The 17123-nt window shown below is 46.1% G+C and overlaps 1 pseudogene; it reads left to right on the forward strand.

Annotated features, from left to right (window-relative positions):
* Positions 1–14645: 14645 nt before the first annotated feature.
* Positions 14646–17123, forward strand: part of LOC141167507 (olfactory receptor 11L1-like) — a 28650-nt pseudogene continuing 26172 nt past the window's right edge.

The raw sequence follows: 17123 nt of genomic DNA on the forward strand, positions 1-17123 counted from the left end.
CTTTACATTGCTTAGCATCAGCGCTGTGCCCGGCATGCACAACTATCAGAGGTGAGTTGAACACCTCTTCTCCCATCGCATGTGTTGTGACATTCTTCACATGGAGCGCCCTCTGTTTTTGTTTATTTTCACATGGTCTCAATGCAAGTAAGGGCCCGTGACACTTCTTACATCAAGTGTATCCATTATCTTCTACTGATAAGAATAATGTAAGTCGATATAATTTTTCTTAATCCATTTGAAATAAATGTTCAAAGTTAAAGAAAATTTTCACAAATAAACCAAAGCGTGGGATGATGTGTGATTATCAGCCTCATAATGGAGCATGAGGACCGGTATATATACCCTGAAGACTAAAGGGAATTGTAGATATCATTCTATCTCATACCTCTTACATCTCAGTCTACTGAGAAAATAAAATGGAGTAGTAAGAAGATAATTGTCCCCTTGATCACTCAGGTCATTTACTCCAAGAAAAAAAATTGTATTCGATACACGTTATTGCAGAAAAAAATAGAATAATACAATTAACTTTATTTTTATATTCTTTGATGGAGTAATATATAAGTAGAATCTGCCAAATTTTGGGATGCCAGTTAATAATAATTAACAAGAACTACTGGATCTTTAAAAGGGGATTTAATACAAAATGGATATATATAATTACACACACTGACAAGCCAAAGAGTGACAATTAGTGATGAGCAAACATGGTTGGTGGTAATCAGGTATCACTAGAGTATCTTGGTGCTTGGATGTGCTCGGTATTCTGTGAACATTAGGTGGGGTTCGTATTTGAAACTCGAATCCCCACCCTGCATGTCTTGCTTCTGTTACACAGCCAATAAACATGTGGGGATTGCCTGCTGGTCAATGTGATGCAATAGCCATCTTGATAGTAGCATTACTGTGATTGGCTTGCATTATGATATTAACATGGGCTGCAAAAGGACAAGAGCCACCAGGCTTGGCACACTGACATCATTGCACAGCTCAGAGACACTTCTTATTGGTGGGAGAGAGTGCCTATCCAGGCCTATGTGTGCAGAGTTTAATGAATCAGAGTCCTCTAGTGTTGATACTGATGCTGAACAATCTTATTAACAGTCCTTCTAGGGGCTAATCTTGTGTTTTGCTGTTTGTCTCAGATACATTTTGCATTTAGTCTAGGGAGGGACAGTTGCACGGGCAGGGAGAGTGGCTGAATACAGTCTCTAGGCAGGACTTAGGGCTTTGCAGTCCAAAGATAAATATATAGCTCCGGCAGTTGATCACATTTTTTTTTCTCTTTGTAATAAATTGACATCCATAGAGTATTACGTGCTTTGTGGTACATTTCAGTGTAATATAACACTCCAAACAAGCGTTGACATTTTTTTTGGATTCAATTACTCATCTCTAGAAAATTACATGCTTTTTGGTACATTTCTGAGGTATATAATACTCCAAAAATGCAATGAAATTTTTTTCTGACGTCAATTACTCATCCATAGAGTAATACGTGCTTTGTGGTACATTCCTGAGGTATATAATACTCCAAAAAAAGGTGATTTTTTTTCTGGATTCAGTTATTCAACCATAGAGTATTACGTGCTTTGTGGTACATTTCGGTGTCATATAACACTCCAAAAAAGCAGAGAATTTTTTTCTGGATTCAATCGCTCATCCATAGAATATTACATGCTGTGTGGTACATTTTGGAGTTTACAGTTAGGTCCATATATATTTGGACAGAGACAACATTTTTCTAATTTTGGTTCTAGACTTTAACACAATGAATTTTAAACAAAACAATTCAGATGCAGTTGACGTTCAGACTTTCTGCTTTCATTTGAGGGTATCCACATTAAAATTGGATGAAGGGTTTTGGAGTTTCAGCTCCCCAACATGTGCCACCCCTTATTTTTTCATGGCTTTGCACTTTGTGCAGAGCCTTAATGAGTGTAGAAGTGCCACATTTAGACTTTCTTAATTTTTTTTTATGACACACTCTACTTCGTGCCTTCAAAGGTGTATGGTGACCCTGCTTATAATTTTTGGCAGGCTTTGCACTGTGTGCAGAGATTTTATGAGTGTGGAAGTAAAACAACTACACTTTGTTCACAATATTTGAATGAAGTACTACAGTTGGTCTTTTCAATGGTGTATGGATTACCCTGATTGTAATTTTTGGCAGGCTTTGCACTTAGTGCATAGCCTTTATTAGTCTAGGAGTACCACTACATGACAATTTGAACAGAATGTGCATAAGGCCCTCCTTTATCTCTACTACAGGGTGTATCTGAGTCCCTCTTCCATCTAAGTTTTGATAGTTTTTGTTTTCTTAGGAACGAGTAAATAATAAATATTTTAATTTAGATTTTTAGGAGCAAAACAGTATGAATGCAGTGACAAGACAAGAATCTGCATAACTAATAATTAGTGTTGAGCCACCCCCGTAGTGTTCGAGTTCGGTTCGGTTCGGTTCGTCGAACACCCGTGTGTTCGCCGAACTGTTCGTCGAACTGTTCGTCGAACACCTTCGAACACCGTTAAAACCAATGGCAGGCAAACAAAAACACATAGAAACACATAGAAAACACATTCAAAGGTGTCCAAAAGCTGACAAACTGCTCAGAAGACACAACTAACACATGGAAAAGTGACAAGTACATATAGTCATGCGAAAAGAAAAGAGGTGGAGGAGTAAAAGGAGGGGGAGACGCAGATATAGGCATGTCATGCCCTTCTAAAATCCAAAAAGTGAGAAGCCGAGACGGCCAGTCCGCTCCTGCCCGTGCCACCTCCGTGTCGCCGGGTTTGTGCCAGAGCCGCGGTGAACCCTGACGGCCAGCCCCCCTCTCCCAATACTGGTGCCTGTCCGCTGGTGGGTCGAGAGAGCCCCCCTGTGGTGGAGGCAGCTCTAAGCTTTTTAATTTAAATTGTCCCTCTAATTTGAATCAATACACTTTAAATCCATTTACAAGGATCTATTGGAGGGCAAGTCTCATGCCAGCAGCCGCGTAATTCCAGCTCCAGTAGCGTCCACTAAAGCTGCTGCAGTTAAAAAGCTTTTATAAGGATCGAGCTCGGCTGTCCACCGCAAGGCATCCTAGTGCCAGTCCCAGCCCCTATGCCTTGGGGTGCCTCCTGATGCTCTTCACTAAGTATCCCGTGGTCCCGAAGCATTTCCTTTGAAAAAATTAAGTGTCCAAACTACAGGTGGTGTAGCTTGCTAAACAGCCGGGATAATCCGCTGACTAGCAGACACTGCTACTAGGCACAAAGTATTTCCTGGGCTAGATGCAGTTAAAAATTTGTAAGTAGATACTCTCGTTGGATGCTGAGAAAGCATTCCATAGAGTCTCCTGGCACGCCATATATGATTCTCTTAAAAAGCTTGGTGTAGGGGTCTAGGGGACCCTTTTATAGCCAAAATCACGGCCCTGTATCACAATACGTCACCTAGGCTGAAGATAAATGGAACTGTAGCACCGAGGGCTCGGTTGCTACAGACGTATTGCACCTCACCCAGAGGTGTGATATCTCACTCTCAGATAAGGATGGAGTGTGGATCAGGACCCGACACCTGCATGCATTACACCACATTGCCGTGGGGCAGGGCGACCAATATGCCCCTGAGATGGGCACGACAGTCCCTGTCCCTGGCTGGAGTGGGGGGAGGGAACACTGAGGAAGGGGAACCCTGCAGTGCAGGAGCAGGGAGGAAGCAGTTCCTGGGTGCATTGAGAAGGGAGTATAAAAGGTGGGCACCATCTTAGTTCAGTGCAGAGAAGTCTGAGCAGAAGTGGCAGGGAGCAGGGGCTCTGCATGAGCTCTGCTCCGGAGGCGGGCCTAGTAACAGAGGCCCAGGCCTGCAAGAGGGAGAAGGAAGGAAGAGGAGCGGAGAAGGCTCCAGGAACGAGGAATGAAGGGATCCCAGGGGTGCGGACGGGCGAGTCGCCACCGCACGCCCGAATCCACCTGCGTGGAGGGGTCAGGCCAAAGGGGGAGACCGGTCCCCGAACTAGTGGAGGCAGGAAACGACCCTCAGCTAGAAACCGGAGGCTCTGACATTTTATGTGGCGCAGCCCCTTGCTCCACCCGCTAGGAAGGCACCACATAGGGTCAGGGAAACTGGCGCCAAGTTTACCAAGAGGAGGCCCGAGGCAGCCGGACAGAAGTGTTGGTAAGAAAGGCCAGACAAAGGACACACAAAGGGGGTCCTGTGAAGCGCTCCAAAGTTATCTGGGAGTTGTCTGAGCCCCTCACCTGGTGAGCACAGTACGACGTGGGCAGCCGTTACCTGCAGACGTGGTCTGGATAATAAGAACTGTGAGTAAAGGCCCTGAACTGCATCACTGACTCCGTGTCGTTACTGCTGCTGCCCTGCACCATCACCCCCATCCTCCGCATACACTGCCCTGAGGCTATACTCCTCCCGTGGGGAGTTATGCTATGCTCTGCTGCACCCACAACACCAACCTTAGCGGTCTGCCCTGTAGCGGCGGTTCACTCTGACCGCAATCCACGGGTGGCATAGTCGGACATTTAAACATCAAAACCACATAAATAGTTCCGCCACTGGTTTGACCGCCCTGAGCCACGGAACCGGATCGCCGCCACGAAGACTACAACCACCAGCATCCACCAAAAAGGGTCCGGCTCCGGGTGTCCCAAGGCCCAGGGGGTGCGTCAGAACATTTTCATCACCTTTCACAATCACCAATGGGACAAGGCAGGGATGTCCTCTGTCCCCTCTCTTATACATCCTAGTGACGGAGCACCTGCTCTCATCAATTCGCCATAACCCCAATATTAGGTGGATTGAGGTGGGAGGCACCGAGTACAAGTGCTCTCTATTTGCTGATGATGTCCTAGTATATATCACTCAATCACATATATCCATCCCTGCTGTTATGGCTGAAATAGATCACTTTGTTACATGGTAAAATTTTAAAATCAATGCAGCGAAGTCTGAGGCCCTCGATGTCTCCCTCCCTAAATCCATATAGGATTCCATCCAGTCCAACTTTCCCTTTGCCTGGCCCTCACAGGGTATCAAATACTTAGGAATTCCTATTCATAGAGACCTCTCCCATCTATGTTATCTTAATTTTGGGCCCTTTCTTGAACAATTCCATACAGACCACGGTTGGCAAGTTAGAACTGTAAGATTCACTACGTGAACCACTGGTGTTTTGTGGAAAAGCACATGTACACCGCGTTCCAAATTATTATGCAAAAAGTGTTTAGGAGTGATAAGGGAAGAATTTGTTTGTTTGTCAGTTAAACTCATTGATGGTGATGTGTGTCAGGGCTCTTTATATCACTGTAAGCAATTGCAGACACCTGTGCTAATTAGTTTGGCAGGTGTGTCCAATGAAAGGCAAGACTACTTAAGAAGGCTCTCTCACATTATTAAGCAGCCTACATTTTCTGCCAAAATGGGAAAGAAAAAGGATGTGTCGGCTGCTGAGAAGCAACAAATTGTGGAGTGTTTAGGTCAAGGCATGACTACAATCAACATTGTGCGATGATCAGGATGAAGTGTCTTGGCAATCAAGAAGTATGTAGCTGATTCACAGTACACACGTGTGCGTGCTGATAAGGGCAAATTGAGGACTCTTTCCTACAGGCAATTACGTCAGGTTGAAAGAGCAGCGGCAAAAAAGCCTTGTCATAGCAGCAGACAAGTTTTTGAAGCTGCTTGTGCCTCCAACGTCCCCCGAACAACAAGATGCAGGGTCCTTCAGAGGTTTGCAGCTGTGCATACGCCATCCTGTCGACCTCCTCTATCCACTTCACACAAGCAGAAACGGCTCCAGTGGGCCAAACATTACATGAAGACTGATTTCAAAACTGTTTTGTTCACGGATGAGTGCCGTGCAGCGCTCGATGGTCCAGATGAATGGAGCGGAGGATGGCTGGTTGATGGACACCCCACGCAAACACGGCTACAGCGCCAACAAGGAGGAGGTGGAGTAATGTTTTGGGCTGGAATCATGGAGAGAGAGATTGTCGGCCCCTTTAGGATCCCTGAAGGCGCTAAAGATGAACTCCATAATGTATGTGGATTTTCTCAAACAGCACTTCCTGCCATGGTTCAAGAAGAAGAACCGTGTATTTCACACCAAGATCATTTTTCTGCATGATAATGCACCATCTCATGCTGCACATAAAACATCTGCATCTCTGGCTGATATGGGCATAAAAGGGGACAAACTTATGGTGTGACCCCCATGCTCCCCTGACCTCTACCCCATTCAGAACCTTTGGAGCATCATTAAAAGGAGTGTCTATGATGGCGGGAGGCAGTTCACATCTAAGCAACAGCTCTGGGAGGGTATTCTGTCCTCATGCAAAACAATTGAAGCAGAAACCATCCAAAACCTGACAAATTCAATGGACGAGAGAGTTCAGAAGCTCCTTTCGAACAAGGGGTCCTATGTGAAAATGTAACATCACCTAGAATAAAGTTTTGAGTTGAAAACTGTTTGATTTCAGTTTCTAACAACCTGCTAATGCTTATAATTTCAAAAATGACCATTTTTTTGGTCTTTATTAAAATGAAAAGGTTGATCGAAAAGTTTGGGGGATCTAAGAGTGTGGCAACCCAGTAGTCATGATTACTTCGAATTCTGACAATATGAGGGTCATGCTGCAGGTAGTGCAGCAAGAAGGCACTTATGTGTCTTGCGCATCTCGGAGCCCCAAAATTATTTTCCGGGCTAGATGCAGCTAAAAATTATTTTTAATTTTAAATCTGGTGAAGCTTATTATAGATGGCCTAATAGGATCAGTGCTGCACACTGCTACAAAGCCCAAATTATTTTCCAGTCAAGATACAGATAAACATGATTAGTAATTTGAAAGCTTAAAACGGTTGGTAGGGTGATTTTAACCAATCATCAAGCTTTTACTCTCCCCAGGATGACACAGGGGTAGAAAGTCGTTTCGGATCCATGATTTGTTCATCTTTATGAACGTGAGTCTGTCTACATTATCAGTGGAGAGCCGCGTGCGCTTATCTGTCAGCACACCACCAGCAGCGCTGAACACACGTTCAGACAGAACGCTGGCTGCGGGGCATGACAAGATCTCCAAGGCGTATGTGGCTAGCTCCGGCCATTTATCCAGATTGGAAGCCCAAAAAGAGCAAGGATCCAGTGACACAGTCGTGGCTTCAATGTTTACTTGGAGATACTCCTGTACCATCGTCTCTAGGCGTTGACTATGTGTCAGACTTCTTGTCTCCTGTGGCCTTGCAAAGGATGGGCTAAAAAAGTGGTGAAATGATTCCGCAAAATTGATGTTACCAGCAGATACTGTGGTTCTGTTACGGTTTGAGTGCTGAACACTTGACGGTCCCACGGTTGGCAAGTTGGAACTGTGAGATTCACTACGTGCACCACTGGTATTTTGTGGAAAAGCACATGTAAGATTCTGCAACAGTCTCTGCTGATACTCCTGCATGCGTGCATCCCTTTCTATGGCAGGAATAATTTCTGCAAATTTACTTTTGTACCGGGGATCTAACAGTGTGGCAACCCAGTAGTCAGGATTATTTCTAATTCTCACAATTCGAGGGTCATGTTGCAGGTAGTGCAGCAAGAAGGCACTCATGTGTGTTGCGCATCCAGGAGCACCAAGTCCCTGTTGTGTTGGTGGCGAGGTAACAATCATGCTTCCTTAATCTGTCCTCTCCCCCCAACCTCGCACAACAGAAATGTGATCAAGGTCTCCCTCATCTGATGAGTCTTCCATCAGTTCGTCCTCCACTTCTTCCTGGGCTCCTGCACCTTCCTCACTAGTTTGGCTGCTACCATGCGCCCTGGTAAAATCATTTCCCCCACCCTCACATGCCTGCCGCCCTGGTGCTGCCGACCGTCTGGACCTTGCAGATGTTAGCCCTTCCGCATACAACTCCTCCTCCTCTACTTCCTCCACCTCCTCTTGTGCCACCACCTGACTCCGAATTCTGTTTAACATGTGCTCCAGCATGTAAATCACCGGAATAGTCATGCTGATAATGGCATCGTCAGCACTAAACATCTTCGTCGCCATTTCAAAACTGTGCAGAAGGGTGCATAGGTCCCTGATCTGAGACCCCTCCTCCAGCGTGATTTGCCCCACCTCTGAATCTCGTTGGCCCAGGCTATACGTCAGAACGTATTGCACCAGGGCTTGTCGGTGCTGCCACAGTCGCTGCAACATGTGCAGAGTTGAATTCCACCGGGTAGGCACATCGCATTTTAGCCGGTGAAGTGGCAGGCCCAACGACTTCTGTAGAGATGTAAGTCGCTGAGCTGCGGGATGCGAACGGCGGAAGTGAGCACACAGCGACCGTGCCCTCTGCAGAAGGCCATCTAGTCTGGGATAGTGGGCTAAAAATTGCTGGACAACCAGGTTCAACACGTGAGCCATACAAGGCACGTGTGTGACATTGCCCCGGCGAAGGGCCACACCCAGGTTTGCAGCATTGTCGCACACGGCCTTCCCTGGTTTCAGGTCCAGTGGAGACAACCATTCATGAAATTGGTTCTCCAGAGCTGACCACAACTCCTCAGCTGTGTGACTCACATTTCCCAGACATTTCAATGTAAAAACCGCCTGATGACGTTGAGCCCTACTGCCAGCATAGTAAGGAGGTGTGCAGGATCCCTTCTGCGCAGTTAGAAAGCTTGTGGCATGACCAGACAGGCTTTGGGTGCAGGTGGAAGACCGAGAGGAGGTTGAGGAGGCAGAAGCAGTGGAGGAAAAATGACATAAAGAGGATTGACACACAACTCGTGGGGACGGCAAGACTTGGACAGCAGCCCCTTGTCCTGCTGTCACCATAGTTACCCAGTGCCCAGTCAGCGACATGTAACGCCCCTGTCCATGCCTACTCGTCCAAGTGTCTGTGGTGAAATGCACCCTGTCACACACAGAGTTTCTCAAAGAAGCGGTGATGTTGTGTGCGACATGCTGGTGGAGCGCAGGCACACCTTTCTTTGAGAAGTAGTGCCGACTGGGCATCTGGTACTGGGGCACTGCGACGGACATAAGGTCTCGAAAATCCTCTGTGTCCACCAGGCGGAAAGGCAGCATTTCTGTAGCCAAGAGCTTGCAGATGGTGAAATTCAACCTCTTAGCTTTCTCATGGCTAGGAGGAAATGATCATTTACTTGTCCACATCTGAGGGACCGAGGGCTGGCTATTGTGCTTAGACGGGGTTGATAAGGGTGTCCCCGGCAAACTGCCGGTCTGTGAGGAAGATGCAGGCGGACATGTTAGGTTGCCTTGATCCAAAGGTGGTGCTATCGATGTCGGACAGCGCTCAAGACCAGCTGGTGTTACCACCTCCAAAGAAAATGATGACCTGCCAATCACGCTGGCTGTTGCGGGTAAAGAGGTGGCAGGTCTGCGCCCCAAAACAGGTGTGACTGCTGTCCCCCCAGTCTCAGAGGATGAAGAGGCCGCGGATGCACAAGATATGGCAGACGGTGGTTGGCCCGGCCGGCTAGACCGCATTGTAGCACACTGAGCTTCCCACTGCAACTTATGCTTCATGTCCATGTGCCGGTTCATGCATGAAGTACTCAAACTATGTATTTTTTGGCCTCTACTTAGCTTTTGCTGACAAATGTTACAGATAACACGAGTTGGGTCATCTTTATCGATCTGAAAAAATGCCCAGGCTATGCAAGGCTTAGCACCCATGCGACCTGAAGAGCCACCACGACTTGTGGTGAGAGGCAGAGTTGTGTTTGAGGATGCAGTTGTTGACGTGCTTCCAGTACTACGTCTCTGTCCAGGAAGGCGCAACCTGACCTCGTTGTCACTAGCATCTTCCTCCACCTCCTCTGCTGACCTCATCTCTTGGCTGACTGTGGGTTGACAGTAAGTGGGATCTCCGACCTCATCATCATCACCCTGTGCGTTATCACACCCGTCGTCCTCAGAGCCAACCTGTTCCTGCCCTGACAAAAAACTAAAGTTGTCGCTCCAATCAGGTATTTGAGTCTTATCATCGTCTTCCTCATTGTCTCCACCAACAGGAGTTACAGTTTGGGAATGAGGGTCTACATTATGGTCAGAACCTTCTGCGTCTGGTCCTGGATCCGACTCATAAAGATTCTGGGCATCAGTGCAGATCATTTCCTCGTCTGGATTCACAGAAGCGCTGGAGTCGACCTCTGATTCCCAGGCTATAGTATGAGTAAACAGCTCTGCAGACTCAACCATCTGTTCTACCTCATACTCAGACGGGCAGCTGGAGATTTGGGAGCTGTGAGGAAGCAAGTGCGATTTGGGTGACACCTTTGAGGACTGGAGTATTTGTGATGTTGAAGTTGATGTGGAGGAGAGCCCACTTAAAGGAGCACTTGATATCCGTTGAAGCACCTGCTGTTTTTGTGCCTCATCTGGAATTTGTAGCGATTGGCGTGGCCGTAAGAAAGGGATCTTATCACATTGTCCGCTAAAAGAAGTAGACATTTTAGTTTGGCTGGAAGATGGTCTTTCTTCTGCACCTACCCCACGGACACAACCTTTTTTCCCCTTCCCAACACGCCTATTCCCCTTTCCAGCAGCAGCAGGCCTTTTTCCACTCATTTTGGTGGTTAACTAATTCACAACTCTGGAGTTGTTTGCACAAAAAAACAATGGATGGTAACCGAGCAGAGCTGAGTGGCCAAACTGTGGTATTAGGCCAAAACTATTGGCTGGGTTAGATGCAGAAAAAAATAATTTTTAATTTGCAACCTGATGGAGGTCAGTATAGATGGACTAATAGACCAAGTCCCACACACCGCTAGAAGCCCAAATATTTTTTCAGAGCTAGATGCAGAAATTTTTTTTATTCAATTTGCAACCTGATGGAGGTCAGTATAGATGGACTAATAGACCAAGTCCCACACACTGCTAGAAGCCCAAATATTTTTTCAGAGCTAGATGCAGAAAAAAATTATTTTTAATTTGCAACCTGATGGAGGTCAGTATAGATGGACTAATAGACCAAGTCCCACACACTGCTAGAAGCTCAAATATTTTTTCAGAGCTAGATGCAGAAAAAAATTATTTTTAATTTGCAACCTGATGGAGGTCAGTATAGATGGACTAATAGAACAAGTCCCACACGCTGCTAGAAGCCCAAATAATTATTTTTAATTTGCAACCTGATGGAGGTCAGTATAGATGGACTAATAGACCAAGTCCCACACACTGCTAGAAGCCCAAATATTTTTTCAGAGCTAGATGCAGAAAAAAATTATATTCAGTTTGCAACCTGATGGAGGTCAGTATAGATGGACTAATAGAATGATGCTATGCCCAAAAGATTTTACTTCACTAGGTGCAGTAAAAAAATTGGTATTCTATACACAGGTGGTATATCTTGCAACACAGATAGGCTACTCCACTGACTAACACACTCTGCAATAGGCCAAAAAGGATTAGCTTTGCTAGATTCAGCCAAATGCTGTGAAAAAAACTTGCACAGCACTGGCACAGACCTGCCTGGCAAAAACTGATAGGAACTGATGTAACCTAGTCCTGAAAAGGACTCCAATTACAATTAGTCTTTACTCCCACAATCTATCTATTTAAGAGCACAGACCTGCCTGATAAAAGTCATAGGAAATGCTGTAACCTAGTCCTTAAAATGACTGCAATCACAACTATTCCCTACTCCCAAGCTATCTGTATATTTGTGCGAAAATTGGCTTGAAATTAACAAGGTATAGCGCACACAGCAACAGCGGTGCCGTCTAACACGCAGCTGCAGCAGTGAGAAAATGGTGGCGACGGGGAAAATGGCTTGGTCTTATAGGGCAAGGACATGTGACATACACTGCCAATCACACATGCCCTTGCTTGTGTGAAAAAAAGCACTTCGCTCCGTGTGTGCGCTGCTGATAGGCTGACAGATTGCACCTCCCCACTGCAAATGCGGGAAAGAGAAAAAAAAATGGAGATCTTCATTGTTCCTGCAGAGATCCATCCCCTGCCCCTCCCCCCGCCCCGCTGTACACTCAAACTGCGTATTAACATTAATTTTCATCATTACTGAGAAAAAATCCAGTTATGATTTTGGTGCACGAACAGTTATCGAACATAACCTCGAACAGCCGAATTTTTCTCAAATTGTTCGTGTTCGCCGACCGGCTCGAACACCGCCCAAAACAGCTCGAATTTGAGATTGGCGAACAGTTCGAGTAGAACAACGCTCATCTCTACTAATAATATACTAAATAGTTTCAAGTCAAATTTATGTACGAGATAGCCAAGATGGCTGTCTATAAAATGGTCATAGTCTCACGTTGGAAGCTACAGTGGATGTGAGATATGGAGCATGAAAGTCAAAAGTTCAAACCATTGTTACCCTTTTGCTCATCAGTGTACAGAAGGGAAACCTAAGGAACAAGGGTACAAGGAAAAGGAAAAGGTAGTAAGAAAGGGTAGTGGAAATTGGGAATTGCCTAGCTAGCTTGGTGTGCTTCCTTAATATAAGCTACAGAGTCAAACATATTTCATACATTGATTATCCCTATAACATCCTCACATAATAGAATCATCCAATCAGGTCACAGTCTTTTGGTTCTCCAGGAACATGCACGTGGCTGCTTATGTCGATACTTCCACGAAGGTGGCTCTCTCAGGTCCAAAATGGATTATAGTGTCAAAATCACGGTTGCTGTGGTTTTCATCTTCCTGTGGATGGAGTCATTACATTTAGGAAAAGTCTTTGTGCCAAATGCCTTATGACTACTGATGAGCGAGCAGTAAAATGCTCAGGTGCTCGAAGCTCGGGTCGAGCACATTGGAATACTAAGGTGCTCGACCCGAGCAACGAGCCCAATGTAAGTCTATGGGAAACTCTAGCATTTTTCTGGCGGTCCCCCCCGGCGGTCTGCAGAATGTCAAAAATTGCCCACATCGATGGGAACAGTGCTCAGTTATATGTCAGGTAGGCAGAATATATAAGCAGACAGGCAGGCAGGGTATATAGGAAGGTGCATGAAAAACAAAACAGGGCACTTGGAACACACTAGTGCCCTCCGATTTTCATGCACTCGTCTCTTTAAAAAAGCCGGCAATTCATCAGCGGCATTCATTGGTACCTGAATATTTAGAATAGAAAGAATAGAGCACCACATATAGGTTAGATAGATAGAAACATGTCAGTCACAGATAGAATAAGTACAGTGATAGTGTTGGTTACTGTACTTGTCATTTTGTGTTAAAATAAAGGATTTACTAAAAAAAAATTGCCATGGTGTACCCCATAATTTTAGTCTCTAGCGGAGGTTAAGCAGACAGCTGGGGCAGATGTTTGAAGCCTGGTAAGGGGTTAATGCCCATGGAGCTTCCCAGGCTACTAATATCAGCCCCCAGCTGAATACCTAGCCTTTACTAGCTATTAAAATGGGGGACCCCCCAAAAATTGACGTGGGTTCCCCCTATTTTAATAGCTAGCAAAGGCTAGGCAGACAGCTGGGGGCTGATATTAATAGCCCAGGAAGGGTGCCATGAATATTGACCCCCTATCAGGGTAGAGACACCAGCCATCAGCCGCCCCAGAAATGGCGCATCCATAGGTTCTGCCAATTCTGACACTTACCCTCGCTCTTCCCACCGCCCTGTAGTGGTGGCAGTGGGGTAATAGGGCTGGGGTTGATGTCAGCTTATAATGCCAGCTGACATCAAGGCCAGGTTAGTAATGGAGAGGTGTCTATAAGACACCCCCATTACTAACCCCATAGTGAAAGTGAAATGTGAAATAAAAACACCAACACCCAAAATAAAATCCTTTAATTGAAATAAACACACATTTCTTTAATGTTCTAAATTAAACTCTACTTACCGTATCGCCTATTCCAGCTGAAGCCAATGTCTTCTGCAATAATAGTAAAATAATAAACCAACCTCATCCTTACCTTTCCATGGTACTCAGGACGGCTTCAGCTCTGCTACATTGAGATGACAGGCTGGATCGTAGCAGAACGCTGCCATCCAGCTTGCTATGCCGCAGAGACACTGAGAAGCTTCTCATTGTCTCGCTGTGATGGCATCCAGATGAGCCGAGTTCATGTCTAATGAACTCAGGTCACCTCATGCACGTCACTGACAGCATGGGAGAATTCTCCTGCGCATGCGGTGTCGGCAAATGATGTCACCGGGTGTGCAGGATAATTCTCCCACGCTGGGACGGCATTGGGATGACAGGCTGGATGATACCAGAACGCTATGATTGCCTGCACTCCACAGTGTCTCTGAAGGATGACAAGCTGGATGGCAGTGTTCTGCTACCATCCAGCCTGTCATCTCAATACCGTCCCAGCGTGGGAGAATTTTTCTGAATACGCGGTGACGTCATTTGCCGGCACCGCATGCGCTGGAGAATTCTCCCACACTGTCAGTGACATGCATGAGGTGAGCTGAGTTCATTGGGCATGAACTCGGCTCATCTGGATGCCGTCACAGCCAGACACTGAGGAGCTTCAATGAGGAGCTTCTCAGTGTCTCTGCAGCTTGGCAAGCTGGATGGCAGCGTTCTGCTGCGATCCAGTCTGTCATGTCAATGTAGCAGAGCTGAAGCCATCCTGGGAACCATGGAAAGGTAAGGATGAGGTTGGTTTATTATTTTACTTTTATTGCAGAACACATTGGCTTCAGCTGGAATGGGCGATAAGGTAAGTAGGGTATAATTTAGAACATTAAAGGAATGTGTCTTTTTTTCAATTAATTAAAGGACTTTATTCTGGGTGTTGTGTTTTTTTTAAATACTTTAATAGAAATTAATGGTGGTCATGTCTAATATTGGCATGACCTCATGAATTTTGGGCTTAGGGCCATATGATAATAACAAGCTGGCCCTAACCCCTTTATTAACCAGTGAGCCACTGCACCAGGGCCCTGGATGAGTTGGGTACAGCGCCAGAAGATGGCGCTTCTTTGAACGTGCCATTTTATGGGGTGGCTGTGGACTGCCATTCGCAGCAGTCGGGGCCCAGAAAGCTTGGGCCACCCTGCGCTGCGGATTCCAGCCCCCAGCTGCTTAGTTGTACCTGGCTGGACACAAAAATAGGGTGAATCCCCACGCCAATTTTTTTTTAATTATTTCTTGAAATTCATGAATTAATAAAAAAAGGGCTTCCCTATATTGTTGTGTCCGGCCAGGTACAAGTAGGCAGCTGGGGGTTGGAATCCGCAGCACAGGGTGGCTCAAGCTTTCTGGGCCCCCCCTGTTGCAAATTGCAGTCCACAGCCACCCCCGAAAATGGCATGTTCATAGAAGCGCCATCTTCTGGCGCTGTACCCAACTCATCCAGAGCTGACTCAGCTCACCTCATGCACGTCACTGACAGCGTGGGAGAATTCTCCTGCTCACGCGGTGACATCATTTGCCAGCTCCGCAAGCAGGAGAATTCTCCCTCGCTGTCAGTGATGTGCATGAGGTGAGCTGAGTTCATTGGATATGAACTCGGCTCATCTGGATGCCGTCACAGCCAGATGCTGAGAAGCTTCACTGAACAGCTTCTCAGTGTCTGCGGCATGACAAGCTGGATGGCAGCGTTCTGCTGCGGTCCAGCCTGTCATGTCAATGCAGCAGAGCTGAAGCTGTCCTGGGAACCATGGAAAGATAAGGATGAGGTTGGTTTATTATTTTACTTTCATTGCAGGAGATCATTGGCTTCAGCTGGAATGGGCGTGACAGTAAGTAGAGTTTAATTTAGAACATTAAAGAATGTGTCTTTATTTCAATTAAAGTATTTTATTCACGGTGTGGGTGTCTTTATTTCACATTCACTTTCACTATGGGGTTAGTAATGGGGATGTCTTAAAGACACCTCTCCATTACTAACCTGGGCTTGATGTCATCTGGCATTATAAGCTGACATCAACCCAAACCCTATAACCCCACTGCCACCCCTGCAGGGCAGTGGGAAGAGCGAGGCTAAGTGCCAGAATTGGCGCATCCTATGGATGCGTCATTTCTGGGGCGGCTGATGGCTGGTGTTTCTAGCCTGGGAGGGGTCAATATTTATGGCACTCTTCCTTGGCTATTAATATCAGCCTCCAGCTGTCTGCCTAGCCTGCGCTAGAGATTAAAATTACGGGGAACCCCAAGCCAATTTTTTTTTTAATAAATCCTTTATTTTAACACTAAATGACAAATACAGTAACCAACACTGTCACTTTACTTATTATATATGTGACTGACATGTTTCTATCTATCTAAACTATGTGTGAAGCTCTATTCTGTCTGTTATAAATTGTCGGGTACAGATGCTGAATTGCCGGCAGGCTTTCTTAAAGAGACCATTGCTGTGGCATTACAGTGAGTGACAAACAATCGCTGCATGATTGGTGCTCTAAATAGCGCCAGACATGCAGGACGGGGACCCAAGCTCCCGCCCGAGCATCTCTAAAGTAATACTGTGAAAAAATCCAGTTACACTTTTTGTGCACGAACAGTTATTGAACATAACCAGTGTAATAGACATCTCCCACTTTTCTCATATGGTATTTCAGATCCTGCCAACTTCCTGATGCGGGAAGCCCTGAGATGAGGACTCTGTATTTAGTTCACTGGATCAGGGGTCTGTTTCTTCCGCGGCGTTTTCCATATCCCACCCCTGAACCCCGGTTTATCCGCACGTGGGAAGTTTCCCACGTGCCCAATGAGAACCAAACTTGCATCCATTGTGACCAACCCCAGAGTGCTGACACTCAGTTAGGGAGATGGTCACTTGGTGGCCTGGTAAAGGGAGCTCTGGGGGACAGTATCTGGGCTGAACATGGTGATGGTAGATCCAGTGTCCCAAAGTCCTTGGGCCTACTCCCGGATGTAATTTACCTCACCCAGATTACATTCCTTCATTGTGACAGTCATTGCATTTTGTGCATCACTAACCGCTGACATGTTGATATTGTTCCTTTCCCTATCGGTTGATGCAGTGTGAACCGTTCCTTGGCTTCCTGTTACGACATTGGCCCAGTGGCACACCAATCCTTCTCCCAGATTGTTTCCCAGCAACACATCTACTGGTAGTTGCCGCGCTACTCCTAAATCCACCATTCCATGACTGTGACCCCAGTCTAAATGTAGTGGGGCCCTCCGAATGTTCACAGATTCTCCTCCGGCTACATTGACT

The sequence above is a fragment of the Phyllobates terribilis genome, unplaced genomic scaffold, assembly GCF_046119375.1.
Source record: "Phyllobates terribilis strain yellow unplaced genomic scaffold, ASM4611937v1 Scaffold_11__3_contigs__length_659146591, whole genome shotgun sequence".
NCBI classification, from domain to species: Eukaryota; Metazoa; Chordata; class Amphibia; order Anura; family Dendrobatidae; genus Phyllobates; species Phyllobates terribilis.